Genomic DNA, 15,566 nt, shown 5'->3' on the forward strand with positions numbered 1-15,566 from the left:
GAGGCTGCCGCTGCTTTATTAAGGCCTGATCATGACTCCGCTCTGACTTCTGCTTCTGTCTTATTTCTGCACTTTTAGAAGACTTTAATGAGAAGCAGCTCTGCAGAAGTTCATTACGGAGGAAGTTAAGAAAGCACAAGTTGGATGAGTAAATTAGAAAATGAAGATACAGATGGTTTCAGTCTTTAGGAGACAAAGTGACACTGGGTCCTTTTATGAGCACATTTGAGTGATTTCACGAAACACATTGTGCTTATTCTTCAACTCCAACACTTTTTGAAACGGAAACAAGACCAGTTTAGGTAAAATTATATGTGAGACTATAATGGAAGACAAAAATGGAGTTAAAAGTTAAAGAAGCTCCTCCTAAAACAAGAAGATGAATTTTTAATTTCACTTAAATTTGGTGTTTTTGAAGCTTCTGCAGCTGCTCCAGTGGTATATGTTGAGTAATTTACCTTAAATAGGGTTTAGATACCTGCTGTTTGTAAGAATGTGACATATAATATTCACCACTAGCATTTTTTAAAGTGGCTAATTAGGGTAACTTTATGAAGAAAGAGTCAGACGTGTTGCAAAACCTTCATTTATTGCCCTCACAGCGACATTCTTAAATGATAATTAGCAAGCTAGCTAACGTGGAGTTGGTGTTTGGTCAACTGTAGCTGACTATTGCTAGTATTTTCCTATAATTTGCTAATGGTTAGTTTCCCAGCTACACCAACACATTATCACTATTATTTATAACTTCTAGCTTCAAGCTTTGTAAATTTATTTGCCAAATATGTATTTAAACAGGACTTAATGCTTGATATAGGTGTTTTTCTTCTCCTGTTACCAGGTTTCATTAACTTGAATTATTGGTTCTAATCACAAGTGTTGTTCTAAAGCCAAAGTTTGATAGCCTAATGTTTATATTTTCATTATTAATGAATGTACCAGCTGGTCTAAAAAACATCAGAAAATAGGGGAAAAAATGCCTGTAATGTTTATTTTTAAGCTAATGAGGCATTTTAAACTTACTTTTCTGAGTCAAACCCGTAAAAATTGTTACATTTCTGATCACAAACAAAAAAAAAAATCACAAAACCCTTGCAAATTAGAAGTTGCATCCATATACTATTTAGCATTTCTGTAGTTTGACCAATTAATTAATTCTCTAGTTCATTAATAGCTTAATTAATTGATTGATTGATTGATTGATTGTCTCATCTTGGCTTCTCTAACTAAATGACACTTTCTTTCCTGTTACTGTAAATGTAAATTCATCCGCTGCTGAAAATAGTCCCTGACAAATTATCTATTTACAGGGTGACCCAAAAAAGTTTACACTGGCAGAATACTACTTTAATACCATGTTTATTCAGCTTAGAATTAGAATTTATTCACAAACTGTACATCGTTGTAAAAAGCATGTACGGTAGATTCTGCTTTTCAATGTGCCCCCCCCCCCCCCCCCCCCCCCCCCCCCTTAAGTGTCACAACAGCCTGCAGGCGCCTGCGGAATGCTTGACAGGTCTTCTTTATGTAGGATGCCGTCATCTTCTCCCAACATCTAAGAATGGACCTCTCCAAGGCTGGGACAGAAGGTGGGGGGCTTCTTACAGGCGCTGTCCTCCACAGTTGCCCATATGCTATAATCCAGGGGATTGAGATCTGGACTCTGGGGTGGCCACACATCCTTGGACCAGAATGCATGCAAGTTGGCATCCAACCATTCCTGAGTCCTTTTGGAGGTGTGTGCTGGTGCTCCGTCCTGCTGGACTTCATGTTCACATCATTCTTGATGAGCCGTTGCATTGAGGAGCAGCTCACAACAAGCTCACGTGTCATCTTTCTCATGGACCTCACAGGATTTGTCTTGATGCGCCATTTGACCTTGTCAATCAAGTTTTTGGTCCGCACAGACCGGGGACGACCAGACCCAGGCTTTCGTGAGGCTGTTCCAGTATCTTTCAGCTTCTTTTTAATTTTGTAGACTGCACATCTGGACATTCCCAGCTGTGCTGCAATCTCAGTAGGTGTCAGACTGGCACACAGCAATTCAGGTACAGCTAAAGTTTTCTTCATTTTCAGCAGAAGCACATGTAATTGAGAGAAGAGAGATAACCAGCTGCATTGAGAGACTTTACGGAATCATTGGAACATGAAAACCTAGTTAGAGATGCTTAAATGGCTTTTAAACAAGCAATCAACTGAGTGTGAACTTTTTTTTGGGGTCACCCTGTATGCCTATCTGAATGAAGTTTCAGTGCCCGGCTGTTTTAGGGAATCACTGAGGCTTTTCTAAAAACTAATCTTTACACTTAAAGGCCATTTTTATGCCTGCACTAATTTAAAATTTACATCTTCAGTACAAACAAGTGGACTCAAGGCTGTTTTAGTTGTTTTCATTGGGTTTGCTGATGATAAAAACATGGAAAAACTTCACCCACATTCTTCAGAAAACTAATATTCTGCCTTTTTTCCTTCACTGATTTGTTTTTACACCCTTAAACCTGATTTCATTGGGCACATGTTCAGTTGTTGCTGCACTAATTAATATAAAACAGGGAACATTTACAGCTGAATTTGTTTCCCAGTCGGGGCGGGGTGTTTGATGTATTTAATTACCATCCAGAGCACACAGTTTTTTTTCCTTTGCCTTGGGAACTGCATTTTTAAAGTCTGCTGTGTAGAGAAAAAAAAAAGCCAAGCCAGCTGCTTTGTTTAAACAACGTTATCTGAAACTGGTTTGACTGCAGAGGTGAAGAGTCTCATGTGAAGCCTGTTGATGCCTGAACGCTGCTTCCTGCTGCTTCCTGCTGCTTCAGACGTGTTTCCTCTTTCTTGATTTATAGTGGAGGAGATTCTCAGGGAAATATCTGGCTCTATGATGGCGAAAATACAGAAGCTGCTGAGAAAAACAGGTTTGTTTCTCGTGTGTAAAACAACATCGAGTAGGAAAAGTATTAACCCTCATGTTTCCTCATTTACAGGCACCAAAAAATATTGTTCCCTTGTCTAAAAAAAATCCAAAAATTCAGCAAAAACAAAAAAATCCCCGCATTTCTGAAAGTTTGCAAAACCTTGAGGAAGAAAATTCCAATAATTCCTGAAAAGTTTCCTTTAAAAGTTTTTTTTTTTTTTTAAATCCCCCAAATCTGGCAAAAAAAATCTTGTAAATATTTTGAAAAATTGAGTAAAAGATTTTGAAAAATTGAGTAAAAGTCTTCCAAAAAATCCTAAAAATATCTAAAGTGATTATGTATACATCAGTAAAACATCTAATATTTTTAAAAAACATTTACAAAAAAAAATCAACCAAAATCCAGAGATGGCTGCCAGAGATGGCCATCTCTCAATTGTACAGAGACCTTCAAAAAAATCCTGGATCCAGACGGTGATCCGGATTACCTCCAAAATCTAATCGATTGTTACTTTTGCTCTTACGGACATTCTGTAAAAAATTTGGTGAAAATCCATGCATGACTTTTTGAGTTATGCTGTTAACAGACAAACAGACACACTCCGGTGATTACATAACCTCCTGGCGGAGGCAATTAACGTTTGTATCCTATAAATACATTTTGTCCAACCTTATTTCCTACAACTTTTCGAGAAATACAAATCAACCAAAATGTCTGAATTTAACCACTAAAATCATGTTTTTACGTCAGAAATTAAACATTTTTAACAAATTGTTTGAATTTTCAATCCAAATTACACTAATAAAATATAAAGAAACACTTAAAAATGTAATAAATTCAAAGTAAAACCTTCCTCCTCTGGTTCAAAACGAAGAAAACACCTTTTCTCCACTTTATTTATCTCCCATCGGCTCCACCAGGTTTGTCTTCAGGGCCAAATAAACGGGAGGACGAAGCCGTTACTGTGACAGAGGTCAGAGGTGAAATGATTTCCAATTTCCCCTCCAGACGGCAGAAGGTGGTTAGAAGTAAAGAGATTAACTCCAAAGTGAAATATCGACCCTGAAAACAAAGATCAGTGGCTTCGATGTTAAACAGATTATTATTTTAATCCGTGTGAACTCTGACACTTTCTGTTGTTTTAGGTGTTTTAACAACCATTTTTAAAGACAGAAAGAGTTTAGTCAGAACTAATTCCATGAAAATACGAGTCTCTGGAAAAATTATTCCTCTTTTTTCACGAATTAAAACCGTCTGTGTGGTGGATTTTCTGCTCATTTGCATGACTAATTTGTAATAAAGCAAAAAAAAAAAAGAAGCTGAAAATAGCTCAAAATTAACTAATTGTTTCTGCTCCCGAAAGTAAAACCTTAAAGTTGAGGGAATAAAGGAGCATAATGAGACTGAGAAACCAGAAGATGTCGATAAATTTTAATTAAATTGTGGTGACAATCAGATTTTACACACAACACTGATTGCTTTACTGGAGTTACACACCTCAGATGTTATCTACTGTAAAAAGACAAAACAACAAAAAAGTTTTTCCTTTTAGTTTCCACTTATTATTGCCTGTAATAAATGTAGCAGCAGAATTTTTTTTTTCAAAAAAGAACAGAATTAAGCTTTTCAAGCTCAGTAGTAGAGCATAAACGTTCTGAGAGCTCCAGATGATACAGATGTTGTCTTCTTCTTCTCCTGAAGCCAACAGCAGTTAAATGGCAAATAACCAGAAAAATAAAATTGAATACATTGAATATTAATGTTTTAGTGTAGTCAAATACAGAAAAATCGTATAATTTTTCACTCAAAAATTGAAAAAGAACAAATTGCTATTCGTAAAAACACAGATTTTTGACATTTGACAGTTTTTCTTTATGGTAAACAAGTAAATTAATACTTTTTTTCTGTCATTTTACAAGTTATTTTCTCTAATTTAACAGAACAAGGAAAATATGTTAAATAACAATAAAGAGTTTGAAAAATTACAGTTTACAAGTTTTATTTTTGGCAGTCTGTCTGTGCTGTCATTTACAATATTAATTCTACTTGAACCATAAAATTATAACTTTCTGTATATTATGATTTGCCCCTGTGTAAAAATGTATTACGTGCTTGAACTGACATTATTATGATCATTAATTTTTGCAGTATAATCATTGGACGTATCAGTTTACATTGATGTTTCAGATAATGCTGCACCTTTGTATCCAGCTTTTATAATTACACCTGTGCTATATTTTATATTATTACTGACACCTGTGCATTGTTAGTCATATGTAATGGTGGGCTCTAAAAGCTGTTTCCATTTTGGATCCGATTCCAAGTTGACAAAAAATAAATAAATCACCAAATTCCAACACTAATCTCATTGGTTCTTCTATCCCTCCTCACTTTTGGGTATTATTGTCCAACCAAAGATAGTTTGAGAAAAAAGTATTATTATCTAACGCCATCTTTTGACCACTAGCGTTCACATTTAGGTCGATGGTGGTTAGTTTTCTCAATCTAAACATGTCCTATTTAAGCACAGCATCTGCTTCACTTCTTTTTGCTTCATTCTAAAGTATCTATAATGTTTAATAATGCTGAAAAAGTCAAGAATCAGCACAGCAAGCATGTATTTTTAACCTAAATCTGCCCATACAGCTGTCCCAGTAGCATTCAGTTAAATAAAACCTGGTTAATGTAAGAACATCACAGCTATTGGAGTCATGAGGGCACAAAGCTCCGTCGTGTCTTTGCATTAGTATAAATTCTGTCCTGATTTGAATTTGATCAGGTTTTATGTGCCGGACGTAATAAAATTAGGGTTTAGCCTCGAAAAAGGTCTATTTCTGTTACAACACAGCAGGAGGATGGTTGGAATTAGACAATTAGCGGTTTGTTAAAGGACGCTCATCTTAAAGCGTGAATTCAGTTTTCGCTTTTTCAGTTTTTGCTGCTAGAAATCCCTCCTCAAACCAACTCTGACGTCTTCTTCTTTGCATTGTCTGTTGTGTAGTTTATCCTCCTGCTTTGCAAGTAAACCATGAAATGTTGAAAGCCGTCGCCTCTCGCTCGGGTGAAGTGGATGATCGCACAACATATTGATTTAGATGGAAATGCCACTGCGGCACTGTAAACACAATCTGTTCAGCCACCAGTCCTCATTTGTGGATGCTCACACTGGAGACGGGCCTTTTTATTGGCTCCTTCACTGATCTAATACACCTGCAGTTCCAGTTTCTCTACCTGTGATCTCTTGTTATCAGCGTGTGATTTAAGGATATTTGACATTTCAGTGTTGTGGTAGAGTTTCTGAATGCAGATGTTGAGTAGACTCTCTAAAAATGGCGTCCGAAAACTGCTTTCTGTGGATTATGTCTAGATGTTGTGGGTGGCTTTTTTGTCCAGAAGGCACTGACAGCGCGCAAATGAAATGTCACCAACTTTGTCTTTTGGGCTTTAAAGCTTAATGGAAATACAGGTCAGTGTCTTGGTCCAGGCTGAAGTATTCAAGCTCTTGGATAGGTTGGCGTGAAATGGATCCAAAACAAGACCAGTACGTATCAGACGCTTCATCTATAGCAAGAAAGTTGCTAGAATGTTGGATAGTTTCACTTAAATTCCTCAGATGCAATCATTAACACATGCAATAAAAACATGAACTTTGGTTGTATGAGCAAACCACAGCCATGCTATTTAAGTCCCTTCACCTTTCCATGAAGCTTCTGTAAAGGTTTTCCGACTTGCACTACTCCACGGCATCCAGGAGTCTCCTCATCTGTATCTTGTGTCCACAGAACCTCCTCCTTTGGAGGCTTTTCAGTGATACCAGGTTCAGGCCAGTCGCTCTGAACTTCAATCCTTAACCCAGGTTTGCGCTGGTCACCTTAATACATTGGCTAATCTAAGCAGGCTTTAAAAACCTTTCAGCCCTTTCGGGCCCGACCACACCACGAAATTTGCTGTAGATGCTCATACTTTCCTTGGGATTGTAACACTTTTATTCGTAGCCTCCACATTCTTTGAGATAGAGGGGCTTCGAGGATCCTTTAAGGGTTTCTTACCATGGCTGCTGTGGAGGAAAGGTGTTGAGTTTGTATTTGTTTATGATAAAATGAACCATTACAATATATATGGGAAACAGTGAATATATGGTGAATAATTCCATGTGCTGTAATTTATTACTGTTGGCTCAATGGCGCCCTCTGTGGAGCCACACTGTCAGTTCCTGTGAGGCGTGCACGAGGTAGGTTAGGGAGCACAGCATGGGCTCATGAATGGTTGTTTTATGGATGTTCCTTTGTTTATTTTATGAGTATATGTGCAGTATGATCTACTCGGATGACCATTGGAGTGTGTTGACATATAGTTAATGTTTTTATTTGTTTAAATATGCCTGAACCCACTAACCAGAGTGTTTTCTTATATCTATCAGATGATACAATAAATGGCACAGAGAAGACATTTCAGACTTCCAGCATCTTTTCAGAGATAAACACAACATAGAGTCGTAAATACAAAGTAAAGTGTCTGTTAGGCCTACATAAAGCTTCCTGATGAACCCCTGCAGCAGCCGTTACTCGATGAATCACAATGTTTTTTTGTTTTTTAATACAGCGTAAAGCTTTTTAAAAATTCTGAACTTTTGGCCTTTAATTGAATACGGAAGCTTGTTCTTGGTGTCTTAAATCATTTACACACAAAGCTATTGGCAGAAAGTCAGAAGATTTTAAAAATAAAATAAATCAAAGTGTAAATGCAGGTGTAAAATGTCACATAACTTTTGAGTTACTGGAGGTAACTTCAGAAACCTTTTCTCTGAACTGAGAAGTTAAAGGTTCCTACAGGAAGTTCGTAGAGTTCCTTTAACATCCTCAGAGTGTTTGGAGACTCTGATCATTCTAAGAGAGTAGTGTGGTTTTAGACACTTTTAAATGTTTTTTCCTGATGATAGTAATAGAAGAAATTTTCCAGAAATCCAAAAAGTCACCAAAATTAGAACAAGTTATCCAGATAAATCCAGACAGCAGTTGTGGAATATTTAGCTTTTAACCAGCAGTTAGTGTTGATGTTTTAGTCTTGAATCGTGCTGTTCCTCCACTTTGTTTCTCCCTTTCTGCCTCCCTCTATTCCTACATCCATGCTGACCTTTCAGATCCAGCTGTGTGAGCAGTCTGTACAGATGTTAGCCCACCGCCTGCTGTGGGATTAAGGAGGATCGAGGAAGTCCTGGTGGCTCCTCACAGATTGATAAACAGATTCAGTACACCTGAGCCAAGGGTTTCATGTTGCATCTGACCTTTTCTTTGGGTTTTCAACCACAAACGTGAATAAAATCTCTCGTTTGCACATCCAGAGGATCTTTTACTCATGTAGCATTAAGAACAGCTGTAAGTTATCATGCTTTGTGCAGAAAGCCGGACACCTCGCTGCAGTTTCACGCTGTCAATCATCCTGCTCTGATGTCTCAGATCTGCCTCATTGTCTTCTCTAAGTGGCTCTGAAATGTTGTGGGGGTAAATTGAATAGCAAATTGAATAATCAAGGGTCAGTCTTGGTGCATGTTAGCAGTTATTGATCGCTGACTCCGGAGGATAGATCGGTAACGACAGCGGAGGCCTTCAGCCGAGTCCGCCGGATGGATGGAAAACAATTTAGTCGTCTGATCTGTTTAAGATGATTCAGAGGCCACATCAGTCAAACACAAAGGTCTCTGACAAATGTCTGCTGACCTTTTGGAGACAATAGATTTATTGGAAAACAAACCTTTTTAAACTACAGTTTGAGAGGAAACCACTGGAATACATAGTGGAAATCCAACCTGAACAGTTTCTGGTAAAGATTGACATGTCTCCTTGAAGTCTTTCCAGCTGGCAAACTGGAGCAAATTCTGGAGGCTACAAGTGAAGTTTTTGTGTTCAGAGAAAATTTAGCTGCTACTACAGAGCTCAGTCTTCTTTTGTCAGTTGTAAATATTCATAAATCTGCTACTAGTTTATTGTAAGCTGGTAATACAACTGTCTGTTGTTTGCTCTTTGCACAATTCAGATTGTTTAACATCTAACGTGTTGATTCATAGGAAGCAATACATGTATGAACATAATTTTTCATTGAACATAATTATTCATCAACACAGCAGAGTTAAGTGACGATCGCCGTTGGTTTGTCTGTCTGTTTGTTACCAACATTACTCAAAAACAGAATAACGGATTTGGATGAAATTTTCAGGGAAGTTCAGAAATGACACAAGGACCATTTGATTAGATTTTGGCAGTGATGCAGCTTATAGTTTGGATCCATGGATTTTTTAAAAAGATTTCTGTATCATTGTGAGATAGCGACACACCGTCACTGTAACTATGACAACAAGTGAACACTACTTCAGCTGTCTGCTGACAATCACATGATTACGATCCTTCTACTAATCGACCGCTGTGGACCACAAATTTTTTAAAGATTTTCTTCCGTCAGAAATCATGCAGCGACTTAACAGCCTTGATGGATGTTTTCACATTTGAGCAACAATTTGTTGTGCTATGGCTTTTATATAAAGGCAGAGTAAGAAAGTGAAAGAGAAATTAACCTGCACGCCATTTGACTAGTTGGTAAATTACTGTGGCTGGTAAGTTAACAGCTAACTTGCTCTCTGGCCCACAGACTGTTTATATAGCCCTTGATTTGTTTACTAACCTTGAATTTTACATTTGGCAGCTGTTGGTCTTTTAAAACCAGATGTAACGGACAAGTGATGGATCTGACTGGAGAACAGTAGACGCTATTCTAAAACCTCATACTGTATTTTATTTAAGTGTTGAAAGTAGCAACTGAGACCATAAACTCCTTAGGAAAATGTTTACTGAGGTAGTAAATCAAGTGAGAAGTTCAGTCATTTTCTCATAGACTTCTATGGAATCAGGGTTTATTTTACAACCAGGAGAATCGACCCCTAGTGGCTGTTAGAAAGAATGCGGGTTTAAAGCACTTTCAATTCAATTCAATTCAATTTTATTTATATAGCATCAATTACAGTCAAATTGTCTCAAGACGCTTTACAGAACCCATATGCCTGACCCCCAGAGCAAGCCCAAAGGCGACAGTGGCAAGAAAAACACCCTTTTAACAGGGAAAAAAACCTTGAGCAGAACCCGGCTTCACTTTTGAGACCTCAAGACTATGTCCATCTTTTAGGTATGTACAGTCTAGGATTTGGCTTTTTGGGGATTTTCTTTTCACAGTGCAGCCAGAAAACCTCATTAATGCTCACAGAGAAGGTGTTTCCTGGTTTTCTGGTCAATTAATATATGAGGAATGTCAGAGAATGTCAGGATAACCCAAGCTATGTAGCAAAAATAAAGCTCTCCACAAACCTTTCCTTACTGACCATTTGCAGATTAGTTAGCTCATTAGCTTAGCTCATTTACTAATTGGCCAGAGCGCTCACACAGTCCATTCAGATGGTGTCTTTGTACATTTGCCTCTTGCTTCATATTCGTCTGCAAACCATTTCTGTTTATACTCAGACATTGGAGGCTTAGATAAAAGTAACGCAGCTAATAAGCAACAATAGCTCCTCTTTTATGTTCCTCTTGGCTCCCTGAAAGGTCAGCGCTGATGACTGGCTGTTGGTCAACGGTACAAATTCACAAGTCAAAAGTTGGACTCGATGCAAAAAATTAGAGCTGATTTATGTTACCCCTGTGAGCAGTTCTCCTGTTGTACATACTGCCGGGCCCAAGCTTCGGTTTTTCATTCTATTTCTTCTCATTATCTGCGTGTAGAGACGTGGCATTAATTTAATAAAAGGTAAAAGATGCCGCTTGGAGTAGCCCTTGGCAGTTTAGTGTTAAAAAGACCTATTTTATTCTATTTGCTGGAACAATCCAACTACTGAGCATTTTCTGTGAGAGAGAGAAGAGACTGATTAATCCTGTTGGTGAGGATAAATAATTAACACAGTAAAGGCTGCGTTCAGTGTCCTGCTGCTTTCAGCTGTATAATGGAAATCCTTGCTGAACATCCACAGCATTGCCAGGGATGCTTCTTTCCACCAAGTAGATTTAAAAACTTGGCCAAAATACAGTTTAGTGATTCTGCTGAGACCTTTAGCTGATGATGTGTTGTTTCACCTCCTCTTCGACAAACAGTTTGCCTCTCATCATTTAAGCTGTGAAAACCAACATGCTGTTATGCAGCTCCAAACTCGACACTGAATCTGATGTTTTGCTCAGAGCCATCTGGTCTTATGAGAATAAATCTAATTTAGAACTCAGATTTGAATGAAAATGTGTTAAAGTGAAATGAATTATTTACTGATTTAATTAAAGGATAAAGGTTGCATTATGTATAAAGATCTAATGAACCCCAAAGATAAAACACTTCTTTTTTTTTTTTTCCATGAACAGATAATGAGTGTTTCTGTCTTGGTCCTGCTTAATAAATCTCCAGCACTGGATAGAAAAAAACTGCTTCATGTAAAGCATTGGATAGTTATCTTTTCTTCCCTGTTTCTCTTTTTCTTTTGTTCCACCAGTCTGGCTTATTTAGGGTTCGGACACTTTTCTCGGTACATCACATTCTGGTAATTCACAATAATTATAATAATGCTTTGATTATTAAGCAAATGGTAGAAAAGGACACAACTGATGGGGCATAAATGGCATTAAAACAGCTACATGTGGTGAAAAAACAATGCAGCAGGCGTTAACAAAGGGTGTAAGTTTAAAATTAATGACCTCCTTGGGTGAAAATCAGGTTATTTACTTTGTTAGCATGTCCAAATGAGCAGTCGGCACCATGGTTGAGTATTCCCACCTTTAAACTGCACTCTTAAACACAGAGACACATTTTTTTACATGTTGGTTCAAGCTCAATTTGTTGTCTGAAGTATCACACAATTTTTTACAAGTGAGGTGTCCAATGATTGTCTGTCTTTGTTTGGAAAAGTTCTATGGACTAGCGATTATGACCTTCGTCTTGCAAAGATGTTGGAAAAATCCAGTCTTTACATTCTACACCATAGAAAATGTTTTTTGGTAAACTTAATTTGCAGCAAAGACATTATTTTAACAGTAAATGCTGCCACAAACATTTTGTCCAACAACATTTTGGATAAATTGAGCATGAACATGTTTTCGGTTGCTGCCAATGCAATTTACCTTAGTGCTAAACTTCCTGTAACCTTCTGGTAACATGTCTGGTTATGTTTGCTTACACGCAGATTAGATTTGTGGCAGCAGCTTTTGGGATAACTGGGAGGTTTGAGGCAAATTTGATGCAAATTCACATCTGTCTAAGCATTTGCAGTCTGTGAAATCAGCTTGCAGTAGGCTTGGATCCTCATTTCATAATGGAACCATGTTTGTTTTCTACTATAATACTCCTCACTGTCTACACGTCTTTGTCTTCTCGCTCTGTTCTTCAGATTAAATGCACAGTGTGAAATGAATCGCCGTGTTCGGAGCAGCACTGAGTGTTGTGGGTCTGTCAGCTGGATTTATGCTTCTCTGTGGAAGTGTAGATTTCTCTGGTGTCGGTGCTGATTTATACCAGTTCAATCTAGGATTTCACTTGTTGCCTGTAGAAACAACACGGCAACACCAGATGGATGGGTTGTGTAGAGAGCAGATGTGATTAGTAATATATTTAGTGATAGGTACTTGCATTAAAAGAGAGGATTACTGAGCCTGTATCCAACAGCTTCGTGTTGCGTTTACACATTTAACACTACTGGCATCTGAAACCATCTATGAATGACTTTTTCTGATTTGTCGTGTTGACTGTTAAGGATATCTTCAGGACATATTTGGTAAAGACACCACTGGTAAAAACATGTACAGCAGCTTCTGGAAGCAAAGCCAGCAAATGTAATTGTTTTTTCTGATGTGGTCTCCAGGAAACAAGATCTGTTTCCATTTGTTTCACTTTGTGTCATTATTTTTAATAGCCACGCTAGCAGCAGAGATCTGCGACTAAAGCTGACTGTAGGTAGATCAAGTTCCAGTGTTTTGGTTTGGAATCAATTCTTTAGACAACTTGTGGAGACTGTGGTGAACATTCCCCCTGCTAAACGTAAGCTAGTTCGCATTGCCACTGTGATATTGTAGCACTTCTGTGTTTGACCTGCTAGCAGGGATGTAGCCTTGTTTGCCTTGTTCGCTTAAACTTTCATCAAAAAAGGAAGTCAGCCACTTGTTGTCCTTTCTATATCAGATTGCTCGGCAAACCGGAGCTAAAGGAGGTGGATGTTCTGACATGTTCTCATTCGCTGTTCTGAAGCTTTGAGTTACTAGACTGATAATAATAAAGATAAGTAGCTTGATGCTATTGATGTTTTAGATAGCAGAGTTTCGCTTCTGCTTGAAGAAGACTGCTGAGTCTTTTCTCAGAAGCTGCAGTACAATTCTAGTTTACAACAACCCCTTTGCATTACCACTTGAATGTCATATGATTCAAATCCATATCACTTCTCAGTAACTGCCTTATTGTTCCTAAGTTAGCAAGTAAAGCATTTCCTCTTAGAAACTGTTAACAATTACCTTAGGCTATATTGAAAGATACTCAATACAACAAAAAAGTGAATACACCCCTTATAGCTGAAGCAGAACTGAGTTCAGTTGTGATTTTAGATTATCCTAACTGCATGAATATGGTTATAACATGAATTGTAAATACCAGAACTTTCTCAGTTTTGGACTTACAAGCTCTGTCTGTCTGCATGTATACATCATGTCTTAATATGAACCCTAGCTCTAACCCATGAGTCTCAGTAATGAAAGGTGTACTGACTTTGCTGCATTGAGTTCCTACTGAGTCGCTTGTACTTTAAATTTAGTAAATCTAAACCATTAGTTTTTTATTTAGAACTCCTGCATTGCTGTAACTCTGTAGATTCTCAGTTGTTCAGTTTATAGTAATCCTAGGAGCTTTAGTAAAAAACAAGTAGATATGCACTCACTGGAGACTTTATTAGGTACACCTTGCTAGTAAAAGGTTGGACCCCTTTTGCCTTTAGAACCGCCTTAATTCTTGGTGTCATACTTTCAACAAGGTGTTGGAAACTTTCCTCTGAGATTTTGGTCCATATTGACATGATAGCATCACACAGTTTAGGGCTGGGCGATATGGCCAAAAAATAAAATCTCGAAATTTTTAGTCATTTTGGACGATTACGATTTTAATTGATTTTTGTTGTTTCTTTGCGGTCTGTTTGCTATGGCTAGTGCTAGCCATGTCCCGTAGCTGCCAGCACTCTTCCCATTCTTTAGGATGCCTCTACCGGAGGTGCTGAAAGAGGTTAGTTGTGCTGCTACTCTTCGTTTTAACAGTATTTTTGCAAACCTTGCACATGACGGAAGTTTGCTCTGTGTCAGTCTTGTCAAAGCCGAACCACTTCCATATAATCGATGTAACATGAGGCCCTTTTCTCATGACCAACTCTTCGTCTGCTGTTCTGTCCGCCATGACGGCGGTGTGAGTGTTTTGGTGGAAGGAGATGAGAGGCGGAAGCAAACGCCAGTGCACAAGTCGTGAAAGGCAGAAGAAGAATCTGTATTGTTATATATTTAAGCTCGCCTCGATTTTACAACTTGGCAAATTTTCAAATAGTCAGGTTCTAAAAAGGCGAATTAATCGAATTAATTTGATTTATCGCCCAGTCCTAACACAGTTGCTGCAGATTTGTTGACTGAACATCCATGATGACAATCCCCCGTTCCACCACATTCCAAAGGCTGCATTGGATTGAGATCTGGTGACTGTAGAGCCATTGGAGTACAGAAAACTCATTGTCATTTTCAAGAAACTAGTTTGAGATGATTTGAGCTTTGTGGTGTCTTGCTGGAAGTAGGATCAGAAGATGGAACACTGCGGTCATAAAGGGATGGACATGGTTAGCAACAATACTCAGGTAGGCTGAGGAGTTAAACGGTGCTAAGTTGGTACTAAGGGACCCAAAGTGTGCCAAGAAAACATCCGCCACAACATTACACCACCAGCAGCCTGAACTGTTGATACGATACAGGATGGATCCATGCTTTCATGTTGTTTACGCCAAATTCTGACCATCTGAATGTCACAACTGAAATGGAGACTCATCAGACCAGGCAATGTTTTTCCAGTGTTCTGTTGACCAGTTTTGGTGAGTCTGTGTGAATTGCAGCCTCAGTTTCTTGTTCTTAGCTGATAGGAGTGGCATCTGGTGTGGTCTTCTGCTGCTGTAAAACATCTTCTTCAAGGTTGTTGTACATTCAGAGATAGTATTCTGCATTCCTTGGTTATAACCAGTTTTTTGAGTTACTGTTGCCTTTCTATCATCTCCAGCCAGTCTGCCCATTCTCCTCTGACCTCTCACATCAACAGGGCATTTTCATCACTGGATATTTTCTCTTTTTGGGACCTTTCTCTGTAAATCCTAGAGATGGTTGTGTGTGAAAATCCCAGTAGATCAGCAGTTTGTGAAATACTCAGACCAGCCCATCTGGAACCAACAACCATACCACGTTTAAAGTCACTTAAATCCCCTTTGTTCTCCATTCTGATGCTCGGTTTGAACTTCAGCATGTTGTCTTGACCACGTCTACAAGTTGCAGCCATGTGATTGGCTGATTTGTGTTAACAGGCAATTGAACAGGTGTACCAAATAGTCATCTCTTAGTCTGTATAAACTTAAGACAT

General features: G+C 38.3%; 1 protein-coding gene across 2 annotated transcripts in view; it reads left to right on the plus strand.

The window, feature by feature from the left end:
- Positions 1 to 15,566, plus strand: part of LOC110957159 (ras-related protein Rab-27B-like) — a 77,380-nt gene that overhangs the window by 37,636 nt on the left and 24,178 nt on the right. The window lies entirely within an intron of this gene.

Source organism: Acanthochromis polyacanthus, chromosome 18 (assembly GCF_021347895.1).
Source record: "Acanthochromis polyacanthus isolate Apoly-LR-REF ecotype Palm Island chromosome 18, KAUST_Apoly_ChrSc, whole genome shotgun sequence".
In the NCBI taxonomy this organism is placed as follows: Eukaryota; Metazoa; Chordata; class Actinopteri; family Pomacentridae; genus Acanthochromis; species Acanthochromis polyacanthus.